General features: G+C 40.3%; 1 protein-coding gene across 2 annotated transcripts in view; it reads right to left on the bottom strand.

The window, feature by feature from the left end:
* The window catches only part of CERS6 (ceramide synthase 6), a 297,599-nt gene that overhangs the window by 161,710 nt on the left and 110,855 nt on the right, over window positions 1-25,034 (bottom strand). The window lies entirely within an intron of this gene.

Genomic DNA, 25,034 nt, shown 5'->3' with positions numbered 1-25,034 from the left:
CTCATGTCTTCAGCTTCACCTCTATCCCCTAAACTGGTGTATCCCAGGTACCATAAAATAATATTGTCACGCTACACAGTAGGCTACCATGCTCAGCAGCTACCACAGAATACGATCTCCCTGGTAATTTTTAGCATAATATCATCAGCGCATAGAGAGGGGAAACTGAGTGTGACACACATCCAAGTGTGGGAGAAGCAAAATTACTGTACGGAGAAACCAGAATTGGATGACATATTGATTCAGATTCAACGAACATTCATTAACCACACCTAGTGTACCAAGAAATTTGACACATTGTATTATTTAAAGGTCACAACTGCCCTCTGAAATATATAATGTTATTCCCACTTTCTAAGTCAGGAATGTGCTCAGAATATTAAGTGATTTCCTCAGGGGCATGGACTAACTAGGAGGACTGACGGAATTCAAACGTAGAGTTTCCAATTCCAAGACCAGTGATAATAGGTGAAACAGACAGCAAAATGAAAAATAAAAGTTTTTAAAGAATCTTTTTGGTCCACCTGTCTACTCTTGGGTAGCACCACAGGCAAATATTGTCAATAAACACTGTCTTTCCATTTTTGAAGGCCAGACAACAGTCTGGAACTTCCCTCAACATACATAAGGAAAAACACCACCACACAGACACCCCTTCCATATACTGAATGCAAAATTTGATTTGCAATTGTCCCAGTCTTTCAATTTCCACTGAAATAGAATGGCTCTTGTCAAACACATGAGAGATGCTTCATACAAATGCTTTTTACAGTATTTAATAATGGGCAAAGGAAAGGAATGTTATTTTTCTTGCTTTTCTTTGAATGGGAAGTCAAAGTGTCATCTTTGAATATCTAAAGATAGCAGTATACTTGGTAAGCTTCTCTCTCTCTCTCTCACACACATCTTAACCTGCCACCAGCAAGCTATGCCACTCAAATCTACTGAAGGCTCTAAACACCATTCTGCAACTTTTTCTTTAGGCTAAATATTTAGGAGGGACACACACACACACACACACACACACACACATCTCTTCTACAAAGAGCTGCTTCTGTTTGTCCCAACTGGGCTCCCTGGCCCAGCACAGCTGTGTTGAACATGGTAGAAGATTCAGTACAAAGCACACTTCACATTTTCTTTTCTAACTCCCCAACATGTAAACCTAAAAATGTTGATCTAAATAATGTCTGACCAGAAAAAGAAGTTACACAGGGAGACCCACAGCCCCACATTTGCGGAGGACCAGCCTCGCCTTCTTCCCTGGCAGGCTGGAGGTGTCATCTCTATGACCCTCCAGTTCTTCCCTCTGGAAGGCTAACAGCCACACTCTTCCCATTTATTTCAAACACTTTTCCTTTTCCTCAGACCCTGAGCCCACAATATAAACAAAACAACAACCATAACAACAGTTCAGGAAACTGTTTACCTGGATAATCTGCTTTACACCGTGAGGCAAGAGTGGCCTGGCCCAGCGTCATGCATCCAGTGAGCGGAGTCCCAGTCCGACCGCACGTGTGGGCACTAATCATGATGCCACTTTCCAGTGGAGAGACAGTGACTGGAGAAGAGTGTACAACCCGGGTTCCTTTGGGGTTGACAATGTCTTGTCCACCACTGTCTCTCCTGCACCTGTTGTCCAAAACACAATCGGTGCTGTGAGCATTTACTAAATAAATGAAATAACACCACGATAAGGAGAGAGATTGCCTCAGCCTCGCCACCCCGACGCGGGCAGGTGCTTTTTGCTCAGCACCCTGCCAGCGTGTATGGCACCACTATGAAAGCTGGGCCCCAGGGAAGCAGTGAGTCCTGTTTCCTGCAAGGGGTCAAAGAACACAGACCAGACTCCGGTTGCACATCAGAGATGGATTTGACCTTTGTTTTTGTGAAATTCTTAAGACAGGAATTGAAATCCTGGCAACTCTTTCTGCCAGTCTCTTCCATTGAGAGCGTTCCAAAGACTGACAATGAATGCTGCCGTTAACCTAGAGATATTTACTTACGTATTTTCTACTTCCTCCAACCATTTCAAAGGAAAATCATCGAAGCCCTGCTCTCAACCCCCTTATTTTATGCTGTAAAACAAAACAAAACCCACAAGAATTCTTGCAGCTGTTTTTGTTTCTTTATGTTTTTGGAAAAAAAATTAGAAGAAAAGGAAAGACCTTGCTGAATCCTCCATAAGCAAATTGCCAATTAGCACCTCCCAACTTCAATGGAAAAATGCCTTGATATGAATAGATTTTTATTCAAACAGTGTTATCAACCCCAAGTGACTAGTATCACACCATTATCTCTTCTGATGGTCATTGGAAGAAACTGAAGAGCTGACAGGACCCACTGTTAGGGGACAGGCCCAGAGTGAAACGGGAAATTGTGTACAAATAGAAAATGTGGCCAAATTTAGTCTCGGTAAGACCCACAGAGACTGTGCGTTTGTGCTCTTACAAGCTGGTCACAGATACGTGGATAGATTATCACAATGTCTCTCTCACACATGCCACACATGCAACTTCACTGCCAAGTTTTTCTGTGGACATATTCCTAAAGAGCCAACTGTGAATGGTCTAGTATTATCTCTGCCACAAACACCAAAAACATGGGAGCTGAAGGAGCTACAAAAAACATTTTTCTTTTAAAGGCAGAATCTCTCTGCAGCTCAGCGGGAGTACCTATCATGTTTGCGACTCTACAATAAAAGAAAAATCAGCATTGCCCACGTCTACAGAGGTCAACCCTAAGGCAGCCTTGATAGAAATTTCTTAGGAATTCAACTCCATTAAAATTAACTTTTAAAGTTACAGTCTCACAGGTTGTGAGGTAGAAGAAACATGGGAAAGTCATACACAGCCTCTGGCTCCCTTTCTGTATCTCATTACATATGCAGGTAGTGTTCCCCTAATGTCATAAGTAGCTTCTGCAGCTTTAAGTGAAACAACGTACAGTGAAGCCATTTTAACCACAGGCCAATCGCTATAAACAAGAGTTAAGTCTCTATGGTATCTCATCAGTGTGATAACAAAACCATGTTATTCGAGGACCTGCTGTATATGCAAACTAATTAACCTTTCCAAAGTGAGGTAAAGCCATCTACCCAATAGGAGTGTTGTGAGGATTAAATACATGATATATGTAGAGATCCTGACACATAACAGGTATTCAATAAAGGTTATACGCTGTCATGATGGCAAAAGGCCAGACCATGATGGAAAGGCCTGCTGAAATAATTACCGAAGGGAGAATGTATCAAACAATGATACACCAGGATGAGAGAGCAAATAAAGTTAAGTGAATAGACTGATTTTGCAGCCTTTCAACTAACTATAAATTTTAAGCGATCCAGTCCTGACGGTCCTACTTCATGAACAGTGTCCTCGTCTCAAAGGAAAAACAACCCTGACGATATTAAGGTTTGTTATTGTCGAACTATTCTCTGAAGGCCTCCTGGCTGATTGGGTCTAAGATCCAAGGAGACCACTCAAGAGGCCTCAGGTCATTGTATTTGGTTAAATGGCAGCTCTTTCCTCAAGGTCAAAAAAAGAAAGAAGCAAGGAAAACTAAAAAGATTCTGTGGTTGGCAGAAAAACTAGCAACATTGGGCTTTGCCCTCATCCAGATAGGGCCGGGGATGTTTCTTAAATGTCAGGACTGAAATGTTTTCTTCTCTCACACGTTTCCTAGCAGGTTCATTTCTCAATCCCTTTCCTGGTAGAGTCAAAAGAGCACACTTGTCTGTCCCCATACACTACTCACACACCTGCCTACACCTCCCTCCCCTTCTCTACCCATCCACATGCCACACTGTCACTAATGCATATTTCTAAGGTTCAAAACTGTCCTCAAGATTCCTGTTCTCTGAAACTTTATGCTTAACCCTACTAATGTGATCAATCTGTGCTGTATAGAACCAGTATTCTCCCAACCAGCCAAATTTGATTGAATTAAATTTGTCTGTGTGTTCTTTGTGAGAACAAGCCTTGCCTATCTTGTTTTCTGGTGCATGTTAGACAAAACTCTTTTTGTCAAGCAATACTTAATACACACCAGAAAACAATGTAGGCAGACCTACATCATTCAGGTCTTCAGTAGACCATGTCTCCAAGACCTGTCTCATACCATAACTGAATAGTCTGGGTACTTAGCAAAGGTGGCTATTTCACTGCCTCATTAGGAAAGTTGTTGTATGCAGTTTTAGGAAATTGTTGCAGTTAAAATTGGGAGTCACATTGGATACAAGGCCAAACTGACCTTGTTTAACTTCACATCAATGTTAAAATGATGTATCACACAAAATACAAGTTTATAAAAATACTGGTGTGCGAAATCCTTTACCTACCACGTTCAAAATCTCTGTATGCATCATCCACCGTTTTTCTTCAGTGGATGATACATGAATATTTCCTTTCTCAGAAATAGCGGAATTTGGCTACTGAAACTGATCCCTTGCTCCCCTGACCTATTAAAAACAACTAAACTTCTCAGATAAAAAATTCCTTAAAGCATCAGAAGTGACATGACAGTGAGAAGCTATTAGGACTAAGGGAAGGTAGGAGACCTAAGTAGAGCACTATAGTTCCTTTCACCTCAAGGGCATCTGCCACAGACAGTACATCTGGGTTTCTGTTTGGCAGCCTTCTGGAAGAAAAGGGAGTAGGGAAGTTGTGGTCCAAGAGCCCAGACAAAGTATAGAATATTATGGGGGATCCTGTCCACATTAAGCTGAGATGTTGATGGATTACAATCATAGGATCAGTGTGAAGCATACATAAACCCTGTTCCTACCCCTAATTTTAGGGGAACTGTGGTTTCCTTAGCACTAAGGAAAATGAGAGAAAGAAATAGAAAGAAAAAAATTCCATGAGAAGTTCTGGTCAAAGACCCATAACCATGACTATAACCTAAATTCACTATGCCTTGGTGGTACTGGTAATCTTAAACCATGAACTTGGTTTAAGGTGATTCTGGGCTGGTAGCATTTAAAAATGTGTGATGGAAGCATGAACATAAACTCTCTGCAGAAAGGGATCATCCTTGTAGACCTCAAGAATCACCTCCTAATTTTTTAAGAACAAAGGGTAGCACAAAATTAAAGCACACCAGGAGAAAAAAGGTACCATAAATCATAATCAGTAACAGACCCACAAATACTGGAACTATCAAATATAAATTACAGAACTGCTATGCTTACTCTAGGTCAAAAATGGAAAAACCAGGTAAAACATATCTTCAGAGAATAAGAAACTAAAAACAAAGCAAACAGGCTTGAAAAAGATCACATACAATGTCTACAAATAAAATGTAATCAAATAAGAAAAAGGGAAATAATAAATCAGAAAGTTTTGATAAGAGAATTAGTGACTTGGAAGATGTGTTGGATGATATCTACATATAGCAGAGCGGGGAGGAATGGAAAACACAGAAAAGAAGTTAAGATGCACTGATGATGGAGTTAGATGGTCTAAAATACATTTAATTACAGTTACGGAAGAAGAAACTGGGATAGGGAAGAGGCAGTATTTGGAGAGGTAATGACTGAGAATTTTTAAGTACTGATGAATGATAGTAATCTACAGATTTAAGAAGCCCAGAGAAACTTCAGAAGAACAATTAAAAAACAAAACACTTTACTTACAGATGATATATCGAAAACACAGACAGACAAAGACTAAGAGAAAAATCTTCAAGCACACAGTGAAGGAAAAAAAGAAACTAGACTCACACCACCTTCTCCATAGTAACACTAGGCAAGAAGACAGTGAAATGATACCATCAAGGGGCTGAAAGAAAATAACTGCCTATCTAGGACTCTCTGCTCAGTGAAAAAACTTTAAAGAATGAGGGGAAATTACATTCATTTTAAGAAAACAAAAAGTAAGAAGTTTCATCCTTACCAAGCCTGAAGGATCTTCAGACAAAAATAAAGTGATTCCGCCCCTGACCAGTGTGGCTCAGTTCTACAGAAACTCAAAAGGTCGCCAGTTCCATTCGACGCTCTTCGGTTTCTCTCTGTCTCTCTCCCCCCCGCCCTCCCTTCCTTCCCTCCTGTCTAATATTAATAAATACATAATTTAAAAAAAAAACAAAATGATTCTAGATGGAAAGTCTAGGGAGAAAAACAATGAAGAACAAAGAAAATAGTCAGTGTCTATAAATCTAAAAGAATATTGATTCTATGTTCTTTAAAATTAATCTAGGATTAAAGATTAATCAGATATTATAAAAGGTTTTTAAGATTAAAATCAGATATTATAAAAGGCATTTCAAAAGTAATATAAGTCAGCAGTGAGTATATGGAAATAAAGTATTTTAAACACCTCGGATTTCCTGGGAGAAGGGTAAAAGAGGAATTAATATATGATTTTGATAACTTAGTTATACCCATTGTAATTTCTAGAATAAAAACCAAATCGTTAAAAATTGAGCTTATCATTTTAAAAACAGGAGGAAAAATGAGATCATGAAAATAATGCATCCAGAAGTCAAGAAAGGAGAGCAAAAAAAAAGTAAAACAGACAAAACAATAAAAAGCACAAAATAAGATGGAGATTTAAAAGCATTTAACAGTAATAATATTAAGTGTCTGAGCTAAGCTCCAGTAGAAAGAAAGAGAATAAATATTTTTGGCCTGAATTAAAATGAAATTCTACTATGTGTTTTCTATAGGAAACTCATTTACAATACAAGAATATAGAAGGATTAAATAAAATTTTAGAAAAAGATATACTATGCAAATAACCAATGAAATAAAACTGGTGTTGCTGTATTAATATGAGACAAAACTGACTCTAAGCTAAAAAACATTAGATAAAATGAGAATCACTTCATACTAACAGAACATTCAGTTTACTGAAGTCATTATAGTTTTAATGTGCCGTGACTTAGTGGCATAGCCTAAAATATTTATAATGCAATAGCTGACAGAATTATAAATAATAATGAAAAACAGAAAAATCCATAATCATAGTAGGAGAGTTTAAACATTTTTCTCAGTAATTAAAAGGATAAGATGTTTAAAATCAGCAAGAATACAGGAGGTTGAGGATTATAATTAAAATTTCATACAAAATTTTGTATGGAAATATATACAACACTATAACCAAGAATTACAAAATTCCCTTTTTTTAAAAAGCATATAAAGAACCTTAATAAACACTGGCCATACACTGGACTTTAAAAAATATCAACACATTTCTAAGGTGAAAAATCATACAGAAGATAATCTTTCACCATGAGTTAGAAATCATTTAAACATAACTCCACAATCCCCACATATTTGGAAGTCAAAAACACATTTCCAAATAATTGAATAAAAAAACTATGTTAGAAAACAGAAAATATTTTACATAAAATGATAACAAAATGTAAATACTAAAAATTGTGGGATCTAGCTGAAGACAAGATAAAAAATAAGCTTAGGAGGGAAGGTGGGGCAGGAGCTGGGTGGTGGAGGGCAAAGAGGGGGAAATGGGGACATTTGTAATAGTGTCCACAATAAAACTTAAGAAAAAAAGAACCTGTTTAAACTAATATGCATCCTATAAAATGTTAAATGTATTTATTTTTTGAAAGTTTCTATCTTTAAGTATATTTATTAGAAATGTAAATAGACAGTTCACAACTCTCTCATTATCAATGACAGAAATGTAAATTAAAATCACAAGACTGGTAAACAACATAAAATTTAAAAAACAATATGATAAATGAAAATTTGAGAATGCAGAATGACAGCAATTCTCGTACACGTGCAGTGGGTTGTAAATTTGGATGGTCCTGTTAGAAAAGACATTAACACTGTCTCTAAATTTGAGGATGAGAATACATTTTTACTAGAGAGCTCCATACCTCATTTTTCCTGGGATAATAGTCTCAGTTCACACCTGTTTCCCTGGTGCCCTATAAGGTTTAGCATTTATCCCTCATAAAATGTCCTACTTGGGACATTAATTTATGATGTCCCTATCAGGGCCCAAGTTCTCCAACTAGTTACACAGTAGAGAAACTCTTGACAGTTATATACACAAGACTACTCATAACAGTATTGCTTATATCAGCCCCAAACTGGAAACAACCCAAATACCCAACAATGGTAGAAGAGATGACTACACTGTGGTACGCAGTGCGGTACACTTTTTCACAGTGTACACCGTAAAACAGCATACAGTAGTGAAAATGAATGCACTACTGCCAAGTACACAACACAGGTCAGCATGGATGTACCTTAGAAGCACACCACTGAGCAAAAGAGCAAGGCACAAAAGAAACATACAGTAGGATTTTACTCATGTTAAGTTTTAAAAAAGGTAAAACTAAACTATGTTGTTTTGAAATACATGTTTAATAGTAAGGCTGAAAGTGAAATGAAGAAAATGATCATCACAAAAGTAGTATGGTATTTATTTCTTCAAAAGAAAGGCACTGCTGTGGTCAGGAAGGGGGGCTCTTGGCGGACCTCTAGGGGGCAGCAGCCTGACCATCGAAGATGTGGGACAGGACATTCCAGGAAGAGGAGACAGCAGGTGCAAGGACCTGCAGGCTGGGGTGAGCTTGCACATGGAAAACCACTGATGTCACTAGAGCAGAGCCAGGGGAGTGTAGTCAGAGCGTCCGGTTCAGGCTTTATTCCAGAGCAGAGACAGGTGAGAGGCAGTGCTCTTGTGGGAGCTCCAGGTGGGAACACCTGTGCCAGGCAAGGGCTTGTACGATGAAAGAAAATCTCAGAGGAGAGGGCACCCGGATGCTGAACTTTGGAGATGTGAGTAAGAGTCAGAAGCAGGGAAAAGGAGGGTGCGGAGGGCCCCAGGGCAGAATGTGCAAGGAACTCTAAGCAGCTATCTCTAACTAGAGCATGCAAGGAAGGGCTGGAACAAGACCAGACACACCGGGGAGCCCTGTGAACTAAGACCATGAGAACTAAGGATCAGGGCCACGTAAAATGCTTTGCAGGCCCTGGTCTCTGACTTAGAGGCTCCAACCTGAAGCATAGTAAGCACATCTGTTACCTTGTACCCACATCTCCTAGTAATGTTTTGTCTGTTTAAAAAAAGAAAAGTTTTTCATTTTATAACTTTCAGTTTAAGAATTATAATAAGATGGTAGAATATCTATCACTGTTGAAGATGTATGATGGATGCATGGAAATTCATGACACTACTATTAAAAGTGAACATTAGCTAAAAGGATTATTACTTTGTTGCTGTTAAGATTAAAACTTTATTATACTTATATGTAAATCTTTATTTTGAATCAAAGCTTTATAAATCTTTATTAAAATCAAGATACCATTTTATTTAATCCTATCTTGCAGACATTTAATTAAACATTTAATAATTATAGGGATAAATGGATTTTATTTGAGATAATTATCAGAGGCATAGGATTACTTTTTAAATATCAAAATAGCTACACTCATGGGATGTTAGGAAAATGCATCCTTCACAGTTTTTGTTGGCATATTTGATTGTCTTCTTAACGAATCCCCTATTTTTAAAGGCAGAAAGCTGGACATAAAACACTTAATGAAGATACAATGTGCAAAGTATAAAGAGAAAAAACTAGCAAAAAAAATGCTGTCTTTTTTCTTCTTTCTCTTATCTGCAGTTATTTATATGCAGATTTAGAAAACTGGTTGGCTGCAGGCATGTCTGCATGTGTTTCTTCAAATTAAAGGCATAAATTAAATAAAAATATCAAATGCATCAAATCATCCAAAGCTCAAGAGAAATCTATGTGGCAGCTTAAAATCTTCAGTATGCAGTACAGGATTTCTCAGAACAGAAGGGAGTGTGGAATGGGATATCATCCAATTTAACAAGAATTTACTACCTCAGCAGCTCACAGGATAATGAACTAAAAAGACACAATAGTGCTTTATTAAGATGGGACCATTTTCCTTAATGGTAACCATGCAAAACAGGCTCTCTGGGTCAGGTGTGTCTCCTGAGTATCTCCAAAGTTACAGACTGATAAAGACATAAGGGCCTTGCCCCCACCTCCCCTAGGAAATAGCTCCTGTAATCAATGAATGTGAAAATGGTCAGGAAAGAATGAATATATGTTCCCTGGTTGCCTTAGCTCCAGCTGCTTTAATAAAAATACTATAGACGGGGTGGCTTAAACAGCAGACGTTTATTTCTCACAGTCCTGGAGACTGGGAAGTCTAAGATCAAAGAGTCAGCAGATGCGGTTTTTGTTCGGGGCCCTCTTCCTGGCTTGCAGATGGCCACCGGCTAGCTGTGTGCTCACATGACTTCTTTGTGTGAGGGCAGAGTGTGGGGAAGCTCTGAGGTCTCCTCCTCTTGTCATAAGGCTGCTGATCTCATCCTGCAGGACCCAGCCCCACACTTAACTCCTAATAGCCCCGCCTCCAATACCAACCCACTGAGGGGAAGGACACAAACATTCAGTCCGTCACCTGGGTTAATACTAGTTTCACAGTCTGGTCTGATAAATGCCTGCACTGAAGCTGTGCCAAGGGCTATCACCTCTCAACTCCACTCTCAACCTAACTTTTTATTCAAGTAGCCAGTCTCTGCACTGTCAAGGCTTGTCCCAACCCTGCAGCTTTTTGGACTAGAACAGGGGCACCTGTGAAGGTCCACAGGCTTCTGACACCGACACCCTTCATTCCTAGTAACGGCAATCTACTGATGCTCAACCCCACACAGATAAACATACTCCACACAGAGAAATCAAGAAACACACTTCCCCACACAGCTATTCCATGCTTTCCCCTCTCTCCTCAAAATTCCAGTGCCTCCTCTTTCACCCTTACGGTCCACTGATGGCCCTGTGTGCTATTTCACACAGATGAGAGTCTGGTGCTGCGTGTTCAAAGAGGGGTAATACGGACTTTTTGCCCTAAAGGAATTTACAGGCTAGCTGATCAAAACAAACATACGTAAGAGCAATGAATTATTATAGTTATTATTAAATAGGTACACACAAGAAGGAATAGTCAGTTCTACTTGGGGAAAAAAATGGGAGTATGATGTCTCCTTCCTGGAGTACATGAGACCACACAGGTGACACTGCTGTTTCCAGGTCTGCTCTGGACTGGACACTAAGCACAGTACATGGCATGTGTCTGTTACTCAATAAATGGCCACGGGCTGCTAAGGAGAGCTGAACTGAGATCAAATACTTGTCCAGTGGATGAGGCAGGGGGAGGACATCCTCGGAGCGGGTAAAAGGCTGGGGGAGGGTGACAGCAGGAGCAAAGGAATGGGGAAGGGGGCCTCGCATGGCACCCCACGTAGCAGCTCAGGCCACAGAGAAATGGATAAGTATAAATCCTCATGAAATTCTCAGGAAAAGCTAATACTGGTTCAAGAAGTGAGTCTACACAAAAATGGTTCTGCTTTGCTTCAGTGATAATTATAGTGCTGCTCCTGATGTTCGTGGGTATAACTGCTAACATTTATTAAAGTGCTTGCAAAGTGTGAGTGCCTTATAATGTTCTCAACTCTGGCCCCATTTTCAATCCAAAGTGCTATTTTGACCCATGTTAAGTTTCCAGGAATTGAGTGTGGGTGAGTGAGTGAGTTTGTAAGTGGTAGATACACGAGGTAAAGCTGGCGCTTGAGCCCCGGCTGCCTTCCGAGACCCATGTACCCTGATTTCTTTGCCTACAATACAGTCCTCCTAGTTCCACCACAAGGACCTTATCCTGCTGTTTTGGACATGTAAAACTGAGGTTTCAAATAACACGCCACTTTAAAAAAAGTCAGAAAGTCAGAAAACCATGTTCTCATGCTAATCTCCAAAGAGCTTTTTGTTAAAGAAAGGAAGAAAAAAATTGAAATGATGTGTTTTAGTTCCTCCAACAAAAACCATTACATCAGACCTACCAGGTAATTACATCTTCAGATATTTGGGGACTTAACAGAAATAAAACCTGGACGAAATGCATAATGGCAATATAGTCCCCTTGGATATTGAGAAAACTGGGAATATTATTTGACTAGGTATGGAAACTCAATTCATTTTTTGCTAGCCTCTAATACAGAGAAATTCAAACTGATCAAAATACTTCTTGAGTTCTTACTATGTGTTTGGCATATTTCAGCTGCTTTATAGGAACTATTGTATTTAATTCTGTTGGATTTTTAAGATTATTAGCTCTGCTTTGCAGATAAGGAAACTAAGTTTTAGAGAGTGAAATAAAGAGATAGTGCCAATTATCCATAAAAGGGTGAGGTCCTATATTTCCATCCAGCATCTCATACAAAACCCAGCATGTAGTAAAGGCTCAAAAAATGTTTGCTGAACCACATATGTTTGGGGGGGGGGGTGAGCAGAAATAGGAATACTTAGAGTCATCAAGCAGGAGAAACTTTAGATTTCAGTACTCCGGAGATTTAACTAGGATTCAGGTGAACACTTCATAATTCATGGTAAAACAATATTTTATTTCAAATCAAGTTGAAATGATACCCACAGGATCAAATCCTATTTCAGAAAATCAATAATAATTGATATCAGTTCAAATTAGACACATTTCCACAAGTAAATTAATAACAGGAGAGAAAGTAGTAGATGAGAACTATAATCTCAATGAATAATGGGAGAAAAAAATAAGAGTTTCAATTGAAAAGAATACATAGAGAATGACTGAGAGAAATTCTATATTTGGCTACTTGCTGATATCTCTATGGGCCCATCAACTAGTGCTACAGGTACAGGTGTAAGCCTCTCAACCTTCTCTCACAAAGCACGGGTACCACAGTCCCCGTACACTGACACTGGCTTGCTTTCCATTCTTCTGCAAACAGTGTACCAATCGTTAGGACATTGGATTGGACCTGATGGAAGCAGAAAAGCACTTGCACTATACCTGACCCCTCAAGCCCCGCCTCACCAACTCCTATCCCCACCCTTCTACCCATAGAGAAGAAAGGGATACCAGAAAGAAAGAAAAAGAACACCAAATACAGGCCAGCATAAGCGAGGAATCTGCCTGCCTGGTGACTCTCTTAGCATCCGGAGCAATGCCAAAAACAGTGAGGCTCCATGGTAGCTGCGTCATCGTAGTGAAGTCTGGCACTGTCCCATTGCAACATGGGCACTTGTTATTCCGTGAACAGCACCAGACCAACAGTGTTCCTCCGAACATAAAAATTTCATAAACAAAATTCAATATTGTATGTACTGCAGAATTCATTCTGCCCCCCAGATCCCTCATAAAAATCATTTACAGGAAGCTGTCCACATGACCAGTTCTTAGATTTGTTTATCTGAAATCTGGTTTACTAACCCATGAGAACTCACTACAATACAGTGACTCAGCCTGTTCCCCAAGGACAGCTAGATGTGCCTGGAGCTTTTTTCTAAATTCTCATGCTTTTTCCCCCTCCTCAACTGAGCACCAGAGAACAGCGAATTTTGCCCTTTTACCTGTAAAACCCTCAGCACCTCCCCCTGCCACATAAAGATCCTCCATAACCACTTGGGAAATTGAAGTGAATTAAGTCCTGGAGGCACATGATTTTTTTCTGGATATTTGGGGATACTCTTGACTTCAAATATTCATTGTCCCCCAAAGCTCACATGCACACTCATACTTTCCTGACTGCATGTCTTTTTTTTTGTTGCTTGTTTTGTTTTTTTAATGTTGACCTTGACTGCAGAGTGCTTAATGAATGGCACACTACCAGCATGGGTCACATACCCTGATTTTTTTTTGCTACAAAATAAGACCCTATGGTGTAGCCAATAGTGAGGTGATAATTTAACTTGGATTTCTTTTCATTTCCTTTGGATGTTTAATTTTTGTATGTGTGTTGGGGGGGTGGCTGGGAAAGAAAGGGGGAGAGGTCATCATGCCAATTCAATGCACAGCATTATCCTCTTCAGAGGACAAGACAAAGGTTGGAAGGCAGACCACACAAAGAAGGGGCCTGCTCAGGATTGCCTCTATCTACCAAGGAGAGATTCCTGTTCCATGAGCGAGTGGTTTTTCCAACCAAGAAATGAGAGGGTTCAAACTTTGTCATGCCTTGGTGTGAATTCCATTCTTAAACGGACCCAGCACTTGGTAAACGTGGGACTTTTGTGAAAGCACACAGAACAAGGGTACCTTGGAGAAGAAGGTCATATGACCCTGAGTATGTAGAGAGGAGAGGGTGGGAAGAAAGGCCCAGGGCCTCAGCTTGGCAACAGGTCCAGACTGGCCTCCTGGCTTTCCTTGTCCAGTCACCCTTCATGTGGACTGCGGCTCCCCAAACCCACCATCCTCCTCAGGCAATTTCCCCGCCCTGGAGGGCAGATGGTCACCATATTCTCTTTCTCTATCTGGCCAGTGCAACCATCCTTAAAAATTTGGCAGTATTACTCACCTCCTCCAGAAAGCCCTTTCTCCCTCCGCCCTCCCCTAGGACTCAATCTTCCCTAAGATTATTTCAAAGACAATAAACTTGAGGTTCTTCTAATTAAATTCAGCCTTCTCATCCCTGGAGGTTCAATCCTGTCTATAATTCAACTAATGGGTTCATTCAGGGATGTTTATCAGGGTCTGGCCGAGCACCAGGCATTGTGCTGACCTGTGAGGATGAAAAGATGAAGAAGAGTATCCCAGCAGTCAAGGCCTTGAACGCTTTAATAGCAGAGAGAGAGGCAAATGGTAAAAACAGCAGGTCTCCAAGCCCAATAGTAGAGAATGACTCAAAGTGCCAAGGAGAAAGCAACGAAATTGAACCCTAGTCCCTCATAAACTAACGGGGAACAGGAAACAAAAAGGAGACCTTGATGTACAATAAAACCCCAAAGTGCCCTCTTTCCGTATTTGCTGTGAAAATGGGAACATCTAATGTTCTTGAGATTACCATGGTACAGCTGAAACAACACAAGCCTCCAGGTTTAGGCAAATCTGGGTACAAATTCCAACTCTGTCATTTATTGTGTAGCACTGGGTCATTACTCCACCTCTCTTTGCTTCAGTTTCTTCATGGGCAAGAAAGGCTTTTAATACTTAACATATTACAGGGGCTGGTTACAGTATCGGGAATAAAATGTAACCTTGGTAAACATCTCTTTCCCCTCTCTGCCAGGATCTAATTCTCCTATAAGCACTAGATGTCCACCACATCTGCAAGAAAACCTACTGCTATGCAATCATACGTAAGATAAAAAATACACACTATCATTACGTCTGTGGCTAAATGCAGGGATGACAGATATTATCAGAACCCTGAAGAATAAAGTGAAATGGCCAAGACTGCACACTAACCTTTAACGCCAATGCTGCTGCTAACCTGGACCTGCATGTCCTGGTGCTCCACCACCTCACTCACAGTGTATCCTTCGCAGGACAGTCCCATTCACTTCCTACGCGGCTGAGCCCTAAGAGCCATGCCCAGACTCCCATCAGTTGGCAACTGCTGTGAGACGGTATACACGCAAAGTAAGAAATGCCGTCCAAATGTAAAGTCATTTTTCTACAATTTTACTTCTCTCAAATCCGGACAGCCAGTGGACACTGCCAGCAGCTCGACTTGCATCTAAAATGAAAGTAATAGGCCCTGGTTGCTTTTAGTTATGTTTCCCGTCTCATTGAGAATTTAGATTTGGAGAGGCCTATAAAGAAACATCAAGGATCTACTTTCCCAATAGTCACTTGGCATCTGCTCAAATCTTCCCAAAAGGGGAATGGCTGGCCTTCCTGCTGCTCTGTCCAAGTGCCTGCCCCCTACTACCACCATCTGACACACAAACATATTCACCCCTCAAATTACTGGGTGCTGTATCCCAATGTCAGGACTCATGTGCATTGCACCAACTTTTAAGACAATTACAGTCAAATTAGTAGTGACTGAGGATTCTTTTAAGCCTCCTGTATGCCCCTTGCCAAGGAACGTGGCTGCCATGAGCTCATCACAGAAGGGCAAATAGCCAGGAGGAAGCAGAGGGCACCTGCCCTTGTGAACGGTGGGAGGCAGAATAAAGAGAAGGACAGAAAAACAGGGCAAGGCAGACTAGATTCCCAAGAGGAAGCCACAACATGCTTCCCTCTCAATGATCTAAAATTAGTTCTCCTGATCGCACATTAAGTCACAGATCCAGAAAACCGCACAGTTGGGGCAGTAAAAAAAAAGGCCCTAGAAAGGAGCCATGTCACTTAAGTGTCACAGGTGATATAGCTCTCTATCTGAAGTATTAAACAACTTTAACAATTAGGAGAATCAATTGTCCTCGAGAGCCCACAAGGCCAGACATTGTTGCTCATTCAACTCTGCAGCCCCAGGGAGGGAGAGACACGTACAGTATACGTAACCCTCTCCTTTAATCCCCCGAATGACCCTGTAAGTAGGAGTTATTTCTCCTTTACAGAAGAGGCACCTGGCACTGAGGAAAGTTAAATTACTCACTACGGGTAACATAGCTTGAGCCAGAACATAAACCAAGTACATTTGACTCCCATCCTCGAATTTGTCCAAGATCAATTTCCTCTTGATCCCCTTCACCTGCATATAGGAGGTAACCAATAAACATTACATTTAACAGCACACTCCTATATCTAGAAGTCAGGCTGACCCCTCCTCCTGCAGTTGATCAGACTGTCCTGGCTCTAGCAGAGGGGGCTGTACTAACGCAAGCACTGCTGGGCTCCAGGCCCTGTTCCCCTCTCTCTCCTGGCTGAGGAAAGCTATGTCCTCTTCAGAATCACCTGGGCAGATTTGAAGTCTCTGCGGTTCAAAGACATTCACTGTGTGTTCTGACATTTCTCATGTGGCGCTTCAAAAGCCTCAGCCTTCAGAGGCACAGTGGGCACCACTCCCTGCTGAAGCAGGACACCGTTTCTCGTCCACTTCTCTTTTGCGCTACAGGACAACAAGCGAAAGTCTCTGGCACTCTGAACTCAGATGGGGTTTGCATCTTTTTCTTGTGTGTAAGTAAAGCCCAAATGGACAGTCCTGTGAACCCATGTGGATTCTGTCTCCTTGGGGTTCCACAGAATAAAAGAGCTTCGTTCTAAATTGAGACTCTGTTCTCCTTGCATCTCCTTGGATCTGTCCTCTCCGAATGGCAAACACCAGAGCTGCCTCTGGTGGGCCGCGCGCCTGTGGCTCTGAGGGGTGCATGCTTTTGGCACAACACCAGCCACTTGCTGCTCCTCTCATCACACCATGTTGACTAACGGCAGACCATGTGATGATGTTGACAGTAGCTAACGTTCACTACCCCTGTGTGCGCCACACACCTTCCTACTTTTCTACACACTTTCAATATGTTACTTCATCTAGTCTTCACAACGACCCTATGGGCAGGCACTATCTGTCCATTTGACAAAGAAAGAGACTGAAGCTTAGGGTAGCTAAACATCTGTCCCAAATACTACACAGGATTTTATTAGAGAGAATACTGGAATCAGACTACCTGCTCCAGAGCTCACCCCCTACACCACTACCCTGTTCCAGTAGTCTTACTGCAAGGCTTGTTGTGAAATCATGAATGTCTTCCAATGCTATGTCAGCATAACACAGATTTCATAATTGCTTATGTATGATTCACCTGCTAGAAACTCTAGGTCAGGGCAGAAAGCTACGCTGAGTTAACCTGAGCAGTGCAGGGATACACAGAACAAAAACACACCCCCCTCAAACATCTCCAAGCTACCCAGTTCACACATGCTGAGATATACCCATCTGATGTCATAATTTCCTCTCTGCTTTTAGACCATCTTCCTTTCCTCCACTTACGAGCTATTGCCCTTCCAACACTGTTATAGACTGAATTGTACCAACCAACATTTGTATGTTGAATCCCTAAACCCCAATGTGACTGTCATGGAAATTAGGGCCTTTCAGGAGCCAGCTGAGGTTAAATGAGGTTCTAAGTGTAGGATCTTAGTATGATATGACTGATGTCTTTAAAACAAGGGGAAGAGGCATCACGAGGGACCATGCACAGAGGAAAGACCTCGCGAGTGCACAGGGAGAAGGTGGCCAATGAGAAAGGCCTCAGGAGAAATCAACCCTGTGACACATCGATCTTGGATTTCCAGCCTCCGGAACCGTGAGAAATGACTTTCCATTGTTTAAGCCACCTCATCTGTGGCACTGAATATTTTGTTATGGCAGCTGCAGCAAACTAATACATCAACAGCAACTTACAAGCAAAAGTCAGGTCTTTTTGAAGGAAAAGATCCTATTTATGACAGTGTATTTTTTAAAACAATTTAACGTGTATAAAACTATGTTACTGTTTTTTACAAGGTTCCTAACTCTTTTTTTTAATGAAACTGATGTTGCTGAGTGTTGTGTCCTAACTCATTTTCTCATAAACCATGTGACGTTTTGTTTTGTTGCATAATTTTATGTGGTGTGGCAATTTTTAGGAATGCATATTACATGTTATAGCACAATTGAGTATACTGCTAGTCAGGGAATAGTGACTTATAGATAGTGAAGATAACACATAATGTTTCTGTAGTCTTATTCAGAAACTCTGTTAGGGCAGGTTCTATAAAGAAATCTCAACAAGGGCAAGCACCAAACTTAGAAACACAGCACGTATGTATTTGTGTGGCACACATGAAGACTACAATCCTGTATAAGTAGTAAAAGTTAAAGTATAATTGCTGTATAGTAGGCTTTGGAGGGTTTTTATACAAATTATATAAACATTATGTGTACTTTTATACATCTCCTATAATCAAAGCTGCTTATAATAATTTTCATTTTTTCCAAGTCAGAAATAAATAACTTTTAAAACAGATTAAACAACAAAGAGAAATGGTATATAGATTCAAAATATGGCAGACAAGAATTAAATAAGAATATTAATCCTTAATAAGTTTGTCTTTTTCATCATGATCCAACTCCATGCTGAGTAAATCACTGGGAAAATTATCTACAGAGCCTTAAGAAATTGAGGATTTAAAGAAAACTGTCCAACAATACTGAATATGCAGCCAGCTTGACCAAACTATGGCCTCTCTGATATTTTTAGCAAAATATGTTTTCCTTAATTAGCCAGTACACATGAATTAGAAGCCTAACCACATGCCTTCAAGGAATGTGAGAGGCTTGATCTAATTAAAAAACCCAAGTTCACTTGCTACAAATGGTAGGTCTGGAGTAGAAAGAGGGGGAAAGGTTTCAAAAGCTCACTCAAGGCAAACAAGTAGACTGTCTATGGTCAGGTTCATCAACCTTCAGAATTTTTGTAGCACAAGTAACACTGCCTTAAGGATACTAATAACTTCAAAGAGGGTTTGATTGAGCTAAATGACACTGCACAGCATTAAGGCACTGTGTCCTGGGAATATGAAAGATGGGGCACACTAACTGCAGAACTGTCCTAATTCTAGCACATAGCAACACTCTGAGCAATGCATTACTGTGTCTGGGATTGTAAAATCACATTCTCCTTCTTGAAACTCTGAAAGAACTGTTAATAGTACTGTAATCCTAACGCACTTAGCAAACTATGGCTTGTCAGCCAAATCCAGCAGGCCATCTGTTTTTGTACAGCCCATGAATTAAGAATAGTTTAAAAATTTTTAAATAATTAAAAAAAATTTTTAAAGAATAATGCTTCATGACACTTAAAAATGATGAATTCAAACACCAGTATCCATAAATAAAGTTTTATTGGAACCCAGCATGTGCACTGGCATTGTCTAGAACTATTTACGTGTTACAGCAGCAGAGTTGTAATTGTGACAAGGTTCATGTGGCCTAATATTTACTTTCTGGTAATTTAGAGGAAAAGTTTGCTGAGCCCCGCTCTCAGGTTAAAGCTGACCTGAATGTCTGACTGATTTAGAGCCATTTAAAATAGTCAAGAATAGTCTTGAACCCTAAGACATTCACTGTCTCAACCAAATTCGAACAGTAACAAGGCCAATAACTATAGATGACATCCTTTGAATGATGGAAATTGTTCATCAATCTAGAGATGATTTTGAATGAATGAAAAGTAATGACCACTTTCCCAACAGCAACAGAACAACTCAACCCTGTACTATTCAAAATTAAGAGGTTGTCCTCCAGTGCTGTCATTATTTTTTCCAGACTCACGATTTGCATCAGCACATTGCTGATCATGCATCCCAGGACTGAAAAAAATAAAGATGCCATTTTTCTAGATAATAATACTTATTCTCCCATTCTAAAAGTGCATCAATCTCCAGAAGAACTTTGATAGTTCACTTTGTAAAAGATGCTCACATCATGATCTGGTGGAGAAAACAATCAAAACTGAATTTTCTCTTTGGCATACTTTGTCCATCACTAGAGTGTGTAATATATGGAAGATTTTAAAACAGTCTAAAAATATTCAGGGTTTTTTTGTTATTGTTTGTTTTTTGCAAACAGGTGTCTGGGTTTATAAACCTGTTGAATAGATCCACCACACAATTTCCTCAGATCAAAGACTGACCTGAAATAAAGGAATACGAGGTTCAGCTTTTTGTTTCCTGTATAACCCTGTTTTTTTTTGACCCTCAATTATTAGGCTCCCCTTTCTCACTGAGGTCACAGAGAATACTGCTGACTTGTCTGAATAAGGCAGCTCCCAAATAAAAACAGTCAGTGAGTTGATGGGATGAAGGCAAGAGGTTAAACCACTCATTTCTCTGTGCTGAGTTGAGTTCAATGGAATCACAAATTAAGATGATCAGAGGGCTTCTTTGTAGAAATAAAGTCACAATTTTAAAAGGTTCCCAGATTTAGGCCTCTGTGCTACCACTGAACAGAAACATCCAAATACAGCAGCATTTGCAGCTAATTTTAATCAGCATCAACTCTAAGAGCAATTCCTAAACAAAAGACAATCTTGGGCCCTCATCCTAACGCAAGGCTCCATGTGGAGCCAACTTCAACCCTAATAAATTACTACTAATCTGTGAAGCGTGAACATTCCTTCTCCTATATTTCCAGGTTATCGTTCAGGAGATTTATCTGTCCAGGCAATTAGAGACCGCTTAAGTGAAAGTCATACATAACATTAACTCCCAGATGTGTGCTGTCAAACCTACTGCACAATACTCAAAAATAGCGAGCATAGGTAAGGCACGAGTGAGAGGAAAGCCATTTACTCTGAAAACTTATCTCTCCTCTTCCTGTGTCCTCCTGCAGATGTTTTCATTACAGATATCCATTTTTGTGTTATTCTGATGCAATTGTTAGGGGAGGAAGGCAAAGCATCAGCAGCCTCAAAGCTTGATCCCCCAACTCAAGGGCTGCCATTCAGAGCCAGTTTCTCCTAAAACATCTCACACGACATCTCGTTTTTATAAATCCTTTACTTCCTTGTGAAAATTTCTATTTCAGTTTTCAGTGAAGATTGAAATGTTTCTGGAAGAAACAGTCATCAAAATGAACACAGCTGTAAATGACTGACATCAGCGTGAATGAAAAAATATATCATGTCAATGTTTCAACACATTACTTGCTGAACAACTTCTACTCTGTCCTTCAGCGTTAAATGGGCATGTCCGGATTGGACACGCCAACAGATGGTTCCAAGCACTGTCTGGCATGCATCCTGCTGCATTCTACACTGCTGAAAGATGAAATACAATTCCCCCAAAAGGATTCTGTATTTTCTAAAATAGTAACTTACATAACAGAAGAACTCTAAAATCTTTACATTGGAGCCCTAAATCTATAAGCCCCAAACTTGTCGTTTGTTGCATTGCTTTTTTAGTACCTTTAACAGCAGTCATCTCTTCTTAGAGATTAGTGCCTCCTACCCAGGAATGTGTGGCATCGGTATTCAGGATATTTCTTCTAAGATATGCATGTCCAGACCACATCGGAGTCCCCACACTTAATCAAACATCCTGGGTTTGTTTGGACCAGCATCCCTGGGCATGTGTATTTTGAAAAGCTTACCAGGTTATTATGAAGTGCATCCCTGGTTAAGAATGGATTTCCCAGATCAGTTTTTAAACTGATGGCCAAATAACTGACATACATGTGTGCATGCACAGACAATACAATTCTGCTTTGTTTTTTGGGGTATTGTCTTAAGGTGCTCCTTGAAAATCCTATTCTTCTCCCATGATTTCTACTTTTGAAATTGTCTTGGGGCATTCTACAGTTGACTAATTTGCCCAGATGAATTTTAGGCTAAGTCATTGTATGTTAGACACTCTTCATTTGTGGGGGGGCGGGATGCCAACTTAGATCAGCAAATCCTTCCAAAACAATGTCATCTTAACTTCCAGTCATTTGACAAATATTTATTCAGCAGAGTCTATATGTTGTGGTAAAGGTTGAGAAAAATGCGAGAAAAACAAGATGATGTTTTCTTGGGGCTCCTGAGAAAAACATATGATATAATTACCGTGAAACTGTATAGATGACCTAAGGAAAGAAAACATCAAGAGGAAACACGTGATTCAGTATTAAATTCCTAGCACTTACAATAAGGAATCTAAGAATTCAGAAGAAGCAGTGCTCACTCCTGGCCATGTCACATCCCTGAGGGCCTGGAATTCAAAGAATGGATGTGGGGTGAATGGGCAGGGCAGAGGAATGTAGGTGTTCCAGATGGGGAACACAGCACACACTGAGGCGGGGATGAACAAGGTATAGATAGTGAAAACACAGCCCTCAAGAAGGAAGGGGTTGTCTGAGTGGCTGTTATCCCATAGAAGAAGGTCAGCCTCTAGCTGTCAAGTGAAGGAGCCTAATATTGACCCTCTGTTTGTAGAAAAATCATTTAAAGTTTGAAAGCAGCAGACCATGGAGATTATAGTGTTTTAGGAAAATGTAATTTTTTTTAACAAACAAAATATCTATGAGCATGAGATAAATAATGAGACCTATGAGAGCCATTAGGACTGGGGCCACCACAGTAGACTTACAGAGAACTAATAAATCTCAGGGGCCGCTCAGTTTATTTCCAGCCTGGAACAGAATGGAGATATACAAACAATAGGAGCAAAAGAGACTCAGAAGTAGAAGCAAATCAGAGTTGCTTGTTGGAGATGCCTCAGAAGAAACATCTGCACTGGACCCATGGTTTTGGAAGAAGTTGGTGAGAAGAAAAAAAGCTCTTCCCAAAAGATGGAAGGTAGAATGAGGAAAATAAGAGGGTGAAGGCTGAATCTGGAGAAGTGGTGTATGAAAGACCGTAGAGAAAATACAGAATAAATGATGCAAACAAAAGCCATCAGAAAGGCAGGAGAACCTAGTGGCAACTGGGAGGGCAAGGAAGAAGAGTTTCAAAACCAAGTTCATCAACACAGCATTCTGCAACAGTGATGTCAAAGGCCACTGGTAATGTTGCAGTTCGGGTCCCAGCCACCCATGTGTGTGTGCTCTAACACACAACTGATCTGTATCCTTTAATCTTCAGGTACTGACTGTGCGTATCAATCATTTAGCATATATCTGGTTAATTTTTAATGCCTGTTATTGATCCTCACATATTCAAATATTATGTCTTACCTGACGCTATTATAATAAGTTTTCTGAGGGAAGGGATCATATTCAATACTTTTATGCACCCACCTCACGCCCCATCGTGCCTTTGCATTGCCATGCCTCTAGTAATCACTTAGAAATATTTGTAACTAATTGTAAGTGTGACCATGCTGGTGACTGTGGTACGCAGATTAAGACCAGGTGAGTTCAGGGAGAAGACATAGTCTTTGGTATAGTGTTGATCTTTGCCATTCAAAGTGCGGTCCATGGACCAGCAGCATGGCCTAGAAACTGGTTAAAAACACAGTCTCAGCAGCCATCCCAGAATGACAGAATCAGAATCTGCACCTTAACAAGACCCAGGTGACTGATTCCTACACATACTGGTATAGACCAAGCTTAGCAGAGAAAGGGCTAGCTAGCACTGAGTTAGCAAGGAAGTTAGTTGGAGCTGGAGCAGATGGCCATTGAGTTTCAGTACATGATCATATACTGAGACCCTACTTCACCCCTGCTTGGTCCTGCAGGTCAAGGATGGAGGCCAGGCCCTTTGCGTGTGTTGCAGGACCAGGCAGGAAAGCAATTCCAGCTTCTGAGAAGGAGCCCAGATGCATAAATTCTTCCTCCATAAACTGCCACTAACTTCAGTGATAGGAAGGGCTTTGCGGTTTGTATCTACTAGTTGTTTTTCCACATTTTATAAACAGGCTGACCTCCTGAAGACCCTATTTATGCTCCTGACATTTATCCAGCCCTAGGAGTTATATCTTTCTGCCTCTCACTCATTCTTTTATAAGAGTGGATTTCCCTCTAAGCTTTAGATTGTAATTGCTAAAATATATTTTGGGCATAATTGAGAGCTAAACCTGAAAATGTTATTTTAACTGCAACAGAGGGAGCTACATTGACAGCATTATTGTAAAATGACCAGGTGTCAGGAAACAGCTCCCACAGGAAAGAACAAAGGCGCAGTTGTGTCCCAGAGGAAGGAAACCAAACAGAGCAAAGAGGCAGAGTCTTGCCTTTGTTGGGGACGTGATCAATGTTCCGATATTCTTCTCTAACTTTCCTATTGATAAGTATATTGGGTGTCACTACTTCAAATATCACTCTACTAGAAAAGTTTTCTGTGGGTCTTTTAGGATTTTTAACAGCATCCTTGCTATATAATTTACATACCATAAAGTTCACATTTCAGAAATAGAAGAGCCTTTCATTCCATCTCCCACCTTCAAGTAATGATTTATTAAACTCATCCAGGAATATGATACAGCAATTTCTTAAATCTCCAGGAATATAAGCCATCATCATGATTCTAATAATATATCCTAGTTTCTCGGTATTTATCAGAGGGAAGAATGTCAGGACCAAGTCTGCTCTATTCAAATTCCAATGATAAACATAATGGCTTTTAATGCTATCTTTCAAAAGTAGCTGATTGAAAATACCAAGGGAGGCCCTATAATATGCCTACTTTGTAGGAACTCCATGAAGAAACCAACTTCATTTCCTGCATCCAAAGTGGAAATAAATTTGTACCAACTATTCCCCCAGTTTGCTGTGAATTATTTTTCCACCACACGGCATGCTTCTTGAAGGCTTTATTTTTTACCTCAAGGATGGTGTGAGTTACTACACAGATTTTCCCTTCAAAAA

The sequence above is a fragment of the Artibeus jamaicensis genome, unplaced genomic scaffold, assembly GCF_021234435.1.
Source record: "Artibeus jamaicensis isolate MK-2021 breed Jamaican fruit bat unplaced genomic scaffold, CSHL_Jam_final contig_391, whole genome shotgun sequence".
NCBI classification, from domain to species: domain Eukaryota; kingdom Metazoa; phylum Chordata; class Mammalia; order Chiroptera; family Phyllostomidae; genus Artibeus; species Artibeus jamaicensis.
The sequence above is the reverse complement of the archived record's forward strand: the minus strand, read 5'-3'. Positions and strand labels throughout refer to the sequence as shown.